The 8,605-nt window shown below is 41.8% G+C and overlaps 1 pseudogene; it reads right to left on the bottom strand.

Moving 5' to 3' along the window:
* Positions 1-2,914: 2,914 nt before the first annotated feature.
* LOC115663151 (uncharacterized) lies at positions 2,915-5,106 on the bottom strand (annotated as a pseudogene).
* Between the last annotated feature and the right edge of the window lie 3,499 nt (positions 5,107-8,605).

Genomic DNA, 8,605 nt, shown 5'->3' with positions numbered 1-8,605 from the left:
TGGGTCAAAGAAGTGGAAATGTAAGAGAGCAAGTCCTTTAGGCAAGAAACTGAGGTTGAACCAACGGGAGAAAGGAAAGCGTCCTTTTAAGAAGAACATTTCAAGGGTGAAATGTTACAACTGTGGCAAGAAGGGTTACTTTGCTCGCGATTGTGGCAAGCCAAAGAAGGTAGAAACCCTTAGCATTCATGATAGTGCTCCTTACACTACAAAAAAATAAGGTTTTAGCCACGAATTTTGTCACCAAAAATTTGGCAAAATTCGTCGCTAATACGGCGTCGCAAAATTTAGCGATGAAAATTTTCAATTTTTGTCGCTAAATTGCGACGCAAAAAAATTCGTGGCAAAATTCGTGGCTAATTACTCATGGCAAAATCCGTCGTTAATTATTCGTGGCTAATTTGCCACGAACTGTATTCGTCGCAAAATTCATCGCTAATTTGCCCCGAAAAAACAAAAAAAAATAATTTAACTTTTTTATAAAAAAAATTTGTGGCAAAATTCGTGGCTAATTTGCCACGAACTGTATTCGTCGCTAATTTGCCCTGAAAAAACAAAAAAAAAATCTATTTTTTTATAAAAAAAATTCGTGGCAAAATTCGTGTCTAATTTGCCCCAAAAAAACAAAAAAAATATTCTAATTTTTTATAAAAAAATATTCGTGGCTAATTTGCCACGAATTGTATTTGTCGCTAATTTGCCCAGAAAAAACAAAAAAAAATATTCTAATTTTTTTTATAAAAAAATATTCGTGGCTAATTTGCCACGAACTATATTCGTCGCTAATTTGCCCCGAAAAAACAAATAAAAAAATATTCAATTTTTTTATTAAAAAAAATTCGTGGCAAAATTCGTGGCTAATTTGCCACGAACTGTATTCGTCGTAAAATTCGTCGCTAATTTGACCTTAAAAAACAAAAAAAATTCGTTGCAAAATTCGTGGCTAATTTGCCACTAATTGTATTCGTCGCTAATTTGCTCCGAAAAAACAAAAAAAATATTCTAACTTTTTTATAAAAAAAAGTTCGTGGTAAAATTCGTGGCTAATTTGTCACGAACTGTATTCGTCGCTAATTTTCCCTAAAAAAATTAAAAAAATATTCTAATTTTTTTATTAAAAGAAATTCGTGGCTAATTTACCACGAACTGTATTTGTCACAAAATTCGTCGCTAATTTGCCCCGAAAAAACAAAAAAAATATTCAAATTTTTTTATTAAATAAAGTTCGTGGCAAAATTCATGGCTAATTTGCCACGAATTGTATTCGTCGCTAATTTGACCCTAAAAAACAAAAAAAAAATTCTATTTTTTTATAAAAAAAAATTCGTGGCTAATTTGCCACGAATTGTATTCGTCGCTAAATTGCCCCGAAAATAAAAAAAAATATTATATTTTTTTATAAAAAAATTCGTGGCAAAATTCGTGGCTAATTTGCCACGAACTGTATTTGTCCCTAATTTTCCCCGAAAAAACAAAAAAAATATTCTATTTTTTTTATAAAAAAACATTCGTACCTAATTTGCCATGAACTATGTTCGTCGCAAAATTCGTTACTAATTTGCCCCGAAAAAATAAAAAAGAATATTCTATTTTTTTTATAAAAAAACATTCGTAGCTAATTTGCCATGAACTATGTTCGTCGCAAAATTCGTCACTAATTTGCCCCGAAAAAATAAAAAAGAATATTCTATTTTTTTATAAAAAAAATTCGTGGCAAAACTCGTGGCTAATTTGCCACGAACTGTATTCGTCGCTAATTTGCCCCAAAAAAACAAAAAAAAAATTCATTTTTTTTAAAAAAATTCGTGGCAAAATTCGTCTCTAATTTGCCACGAAAAAACAAAAAACAAATAGAATTTTCTTTGAAAAAAAAATTATGAAAAAAAATTCTATTCTCTAGCTGAAAAATTAACAGGCATATAACCAAGAAACAATTAAAACCGTCTATTTCTCTGAGACAGCTGAGAAATTAACTAGCCGGTGAAGGAAACATTACTATAGCAATATGCAAGTTTGGTATCAACACCTAATAACCAAATCTCCTGTAAAAACACTAAATGGGATTATCTATCGCCTGTCACATATGTAATGGATTTATCTCGAGTTTGTTTTTTTTTTTGCTGCGTATCTCAATACTTGACTTTGGCTAAATTTCTCAAGTAACTTTAGACCTAAAAGAATCCATCATGTAACTTCTAACCGCATCCTTGTGTGTACATGCTTATTCTGGCTGCACCTATCATTTAATTCCAGGACATCTTACAAAAGGAATTTCCTTTGCTGACTTTCAAGCATCCGAAATAACTCCACAAATTCTAACAATATGTTGAAAGACCAAGCAGTTCCATTCGGTGACATAGATATAAACAGCAAGTACCATCTATGTTCAAGGAAATGGAGATGTAAATGTAACAAATTCGGAGGGTAATATAAAAAGTCAGTTCACATAACTATTAATTGTCAAACGAAAACAATAACAACCAATTGACTGAAGAGAACTTAATGAGATCAAAATTATAGTGTCATGAGACCTACCTAAATGACAAGCATAAGAACAGAAATAGTCACTAACATTTTCTACTTGTTGATTTCAGATCCTATATACATTCAAAAAGCAACAGTCGACACGATAATATAGGAGCATGAAACTACCTTGACTCCCCCTTAATTCAGAGATCATAATAAGATACGCCCACTTCACCTACGAGTCAAAAGACATATTTATTGGGAAGGATGAACATGGTTACCAACGAGAAGCTACAATATTAAATCCTCAACTTAAGATTATTTCCAGTGATATCATGGACTGTATGCAAAGTTGATATTATTCAAGTAATATCCACCATTTCTTGGAAAATAATCTCACAAACGACATTCAAGAACTACTCAATTCGAAGACTCTAATGCTATGACATAATTGTCAAGAGGGTAAATCTCCCATTATGAAGAAAGCATAGTAGGGTACAATGCGAGAAGCCACTGATTCCGAGCTTCGAGGGGGCGGAAACCACCGGCGAGAAGCGAGAACAATGCGAGAAATCATCTCACCCAACATCATGAACTATGGTGATGGGACTGAGATTTTGCACCATAAATTTGAGTTATGCAGACATTAAGCCCTAGTCTAGATGGAAAAGAATGCTGATGACCCGAGAACAAGATAAAGCTTAGGAATATGTAATCAAAATTGCAAGCTTCAGAGCAAAGATATTACATGGAATCAGATCCATCTCTATGAGCAATTAAACCCTTTCCATGACAACCAGGGCATGGCGTCATCTGATTTTCTTTATAAAATCCAAATTCCTGATCTGCATTGCAAGTGGGACACACTCGATCTCCCCGTCCATCACAACCTGCACAACTTTCCTCAAGTTATGCTAGTTCATAAACAAAGCCACATATCACATGACTGATCATGATCACGACATAAGTAGAACTTCCTCGTCCTTTATATCTTGTTTTTAACCTACATAAAATGATTATCATAGACGGCACACAGCAGATAACAGAAAAACGCTACAGAGAAGAAGGATAAAGATGGGCAGTATCACAAATGGAAACATCCTTATATGAAAAGTTGTAAAAAAATATTTATCCTAAAAACTACCTGAGCATTTCTCTATAGTCTCAGAATAAGGAACTTTTGTCCGTGTCTCCTTGTAGGGAACAAATAGGACAGGAAATTGAGACCTCAGATCCAATTCCCAAATTCCCAGTTCACGACCCTTATCCTTTCTGTCGATGTTGCCACCACGGTGGGGTTCTGTTTCTCTTATAATTTCTCTCTCCTCTATAAAGGTATCTAAAGTTCCCACGTAAACATTGCAATCTTCAACTGCGTGAATTTTCCAAGTACAAGCAGGACGACTTCCCCAACAGCAGCGATGACCAACATGATCAATAAGCAACTCCCATATCTATACTTCATCCAGTATTTGCCTACATAAGGTGACAGTGAGTAGACCATTGTTTCAGAATGCAATAGGCAAGACTTTTTAACATAACTTATCACAAAGGATAATTGCAGTTACACGTTAAAGTGTCACTACACTGATTTCGTATGGCGAGCAATAAGGACACCTTTCAACTTTTTCTAATCGAGTTCAATACAGGATGGGATTCTGTTGGCCTTACTAAAAGGTACTTGCTATATAGTTCCACACAGCGAATGGATGATAAGCCAATGTTATCACTCTTGAAAAATAACATAAAGGAACAAAGGCATGGGTTGCAAATTGCAGCATGAAAGCATGCTGCAAATCATGTACTTGGTCCATACAATACTGATTGAACAGGGCAACAAGGGACCTTGCGTTTTCTCGACCAGTATAATACCTAAACCCTGTTAGAAGTTCAATGAAAGGAAAAATCTCCATCCCTAATATTAAAGGAAAAAGTCGTTTTTCCACTAAAGGTTCGGAAAAACAGAACTCACTTTTTTGGATATACCAACTTTCCTGAAGAGACACAACAGCGTGCTTTATTCCAGGACAAGACTGAAACTTTACGAAATTTCGAAAGACCAAAAAAAAAAAAAAAAAAACTTTCCCATAGGAATTGGCCGGCGAGATTTGGTTATTCCTCAAGGTTAACAGTAGCACTCCCAGTAAACCAAGCTTTCTATATAAATGTTGCGAAAGTATTCTATTAACATTATGAATGTACCAATAGGCATCTGAAAATTAAAGAAATTAATTCATTAAATGTTTGCAAACCACAGAAGTGTCATGATCTTGCAAGCTGATCGAACAAAAGGGCGAGAGCACCAGAAAATATAACAAGATGAAGATGTTTCAGCTGAGCTGGATGGATAACCGAACTATAGCAACAACATAAGTAATTTGAAGTATAGAAGGCTGGAAGCACAAGAAGATGAATGAAACCTATGTGTCGCAACTCGTAAGGGTATGCTTGTGGAAAAGCAAAATGGTTTCAGCTAACTATTACACACATGAAAATGATCCTCACGAAAAGCAAGGGCGACTTCAACAGATCGTACCTCTGAAATTCACTGGTGGTTCCGCCATAGTCCTCTCCATATCCACGTTGATATACAATTGCTTGCTCTACAGAGCATAAAATTCGATAGTGACAAGAACTAAATTAACCTGCACACGTCCTAAAGTTTCGACTTTCGAGCATGAAGAGTCAAACCCAAAATCAATCAAGCCAAAGGATCACGCTTTCCTTAGTTTCGTAAGGCGAACAATGATCCTAATTACAACGCTTAGCAAGTAATTACCTAACCCACGTTGTCACGCCCCGCACTCCTCGGCGCGCCACATCCCTCGCAAAGGTCGATTCGTGTGCGACGTCCCAGGACGCGTCGCCGACCCAACACCCAACACAGAGATTTAAAGCACATGCGGAAGTAATTAAAACCACCCGTACATTAAAATACACCTGACCAAGGATAGCCATACAACAACCAGCACGGATAAATATACACTTGTTTTGACATCGGGAAACATATACAATATTCATAAACAGCCCACACTCAAAAATCAAAAGCGGGGTACGTGGCTCGGCGATCAACCACTATATCTAGCCGGGGCTCCTCCCAAAACGTTTCAATACACCTGCCATCCTCAGGGCTGGGGGTCTGAAAAATTGGGTTTCAACAACAGTGAGAATAAATCTCAGCGAGTAATTCCCTAAACCTAAATTAGGCTAAAGTGCACCTCCTGACGAGTACTAAATCAACACACCAAGCAAATCATAATTGACTTAGGCCCTCGGGCCCAAATCCAACACTCACCTTGCCCTGCAGGTTTGGCACTTACAGTTCAAGCATAAAACATAGGACCCAGTCGCAGCACATGTACACATCATTTGGTCACAACGCATGTCATGCTTATGCTCGTGCTCATACGCGTGCTCACGCCTCATCAATGCATTTTCGCACGCTTGCACTCTAGCATATTTGCCATTTATCAATTTCTCCTCCGACCCGCGTTAAACGCATCAGGTCCGACCAGCGTAAAACGCATCAGGTCCGACCCGCGTAAAACGCATCAGGTCTATCACTATCCAACACTTCCTGGCCCGCGTAAACGCATCAGGCCCAGTGTCTCTAGCCCGCGTAAACGCATCAGGCGCAACACCGATCTCCATATACGGACCGAACCCGCGTAAACGCATCAGGTTGGCCGTCTTCCGGCAATCCGGGTATCGTCCCGCGTTAAACGCCTCAGGACGGGTTCACTACCCCGCGTAAAACGCATCAGGGTTTTTTTTATGATCACATATTCACAAGCACCAATTTTCATCTGAACCCCGCGTTAAACGCATCAGGGCATTTTAGGTGATCACAATGCACATGTCACTCGAGCACACTTGTAAATGCACATGCCGTGCCAATGCTCGTGATGCAAACTCATGGCTATAACGTTCACATATGGGCATTCACTTGCACCGCACCACTTACTCAAATCACGATGCAATCATGCACATTTGCACCACACATATTCAATTTCATAAATCAACATGCCCAATCAGACAATCAATTCAAATCAGCCATGACATCAACTTGACACACAATCCATGCACAATCCACACAACCGGGATAACAAGAACCCTCGCATTCGAGGCCCACCAAGCTATTCCATTCTTAGTCCCGCTAAACAAGCAACATGGCATCCTAAAATCAATCACAACAAGGCTCATTTAGCCAGTCAATTGATCAATGCGATCATTCCCGATAATCACACAATCAAGCCTCAAATTGATCGCGCCTTGTCCAATTAAATCCCGGTATGGACAGCCACCAAGCAGGTCATTCTAGGCCAACAAATACCCTCAAAATACTCTATTAGACTCCCCAAAGCATCACCCGAATCAGCCACCATGAGGACCAAACTAGGCGCGCACTATAATCCACAATTGAACCCGAACTTAACCGAACTCGGGCCAATTCAATCCAATACTTCCAGCCATCGCATAGCACATTACGGGCCACTAATCCTCAATTAAATTGTCACACTAAGCCCGTAAATTAGCCACAAAATCAGCCACCATACGGTCCACAAATTTCATCCGCCAAGTCCACAATTTCGCCCAAATCAAGGCATCTATGCTTCGCCACATCACAGCACTCTATAGACCACTAAACCTCGATTAAATCATCACTCTCGGTCACCAAATGTGCCACAAAATCAGTCCCTAACAGCCACCGTTTGGATCACAAGTTTCTCCCGCCAAATCCACAAATTCGATCCGAATCGAAGCACCCAAGCTCAGCCGACTCACAGCACAATACGGGACTCTAAATCTCAATTAAATCATCACGACTCACCACCAAAACAGCCACGATAACAGCCCCTAACAGCCTCCACCGTTTAACCCCTAAATTAACCTAATTAACCCCTAAAACCCGTCTAGAAATGCAAATTGTCCTAATTAGGGCTTAGGGTCAAACTCACCGGATGTCCTAAGCTTCAAACCGAGCTGAACACGTGGTAATGGCGGCTGGACAGCGGCGGTCCTTCGCCGGAACAGTAACGGCGGCGGCGGCTCCGGCGAACGGCGCGAGCGACGGCGACGGTCTAAGCTAATCCACGGCCTAGAGAGGGAGAGAGAGGGGCACGGTCAGAGATAGAGAGGGAAATGGAACGGCTGGACGGCCGGGCGAGGCGACGGATCCGCGCCGGAACAGTGACGGCGGCGGCGGAGCTCCTCCGGCTCAAGGCCTCTCACGGCCAAACCGAGAGAGAGAGAGAGAAAGGGGAGGGAAGGGGGCTTGCCGGTTGTTTGTGGTGGAACACGGCGGCGACTGGCAGCACCGGAGGCGGCGACGGCGACGCGGGGCCGGCCGGCGAGCCGATGAACAGCAGCGGTCGGGCGCGAAAGGCAGCGGCGGCGAGCTCGGCTGCTGCGCGCGAGGAGGAGAAGGCGACAGATCGGGCGGCGGGCGGGCGGAGGCGCGACGGCGGCCGAGCTTGCTGGCGGCGGCGACCGGTGGAGCGGCGGCGAGCCGAGCTCGTGCGCTCGGGAGGGGAGGAAGCAGGCGTCGAGCGAAGCTGCCGCGGCTGGCGGCGGCGGCGCGACGCCGGTGCGAGGAGAGACGGCGGCGTCGGCGGCTGGTAGGGTGGCGTCGGGCGGAGCTGGATGGGCGATCGAGCAGCAGCCGGCGAGCAGAGCAGGAACGAAGCAGAACCAGGCGAGTTCGGGGAAGGAAGAAGGAAGAAGAAGAAGAGAAAGAAAGAAGAAAAGAAAAAGAAAGAAGGAAAAGAAACGAAGAGAGAGAGAGAGCAGGTGGGAGTGGGTGAGCTGAGGGGACGTGGGCAGGGGGAGACGTGCGCGGAGAGGACATGCGCGGCAGAGGAGAGAGAGAGAGAGAGAGAGAGAGAGAGAGAGAGAGGGGGGGGGGGGAGAGAGAGAGAGAGGATAAAAGAAAATATTTGAACATTCAAATATTAATCAGGATCCGATGGCCCAAATTAAAAACCGAAAGTGGTCTACGGGTCCAAAATAAGCCTCGCACATAAAAAGGGACAAAGGCCAAATTAATTAGACCAAATCATAACGAGGGAGGTCTACTAGTCCAAATTCGCACGTGGTCAAAAACTCCCATTTTTCCATCATTCCTGACAATCTCAACGTT

This window comes from Syzygium oleosum, unplaced genomic scaffold (genome assembly GCF_021117445.2).
Source record: "Syzygium oleosum isolate NSW1041296 unplaced genomic scaffold, Sole_v2.1 Sole_v2.05, whole genome shotgun sequence".
NCBI classification, from domain to species: domain Eukaryota; kingdom Viridiplantae; phylum Streptophyta; class Magnoliopsida; order Myrtales; family Myrtaceae; genus Syzygium; species Syzygium oleosum.
This window is presented reverse-complemented; position numbering and strand designations above follow the sequence as displayed.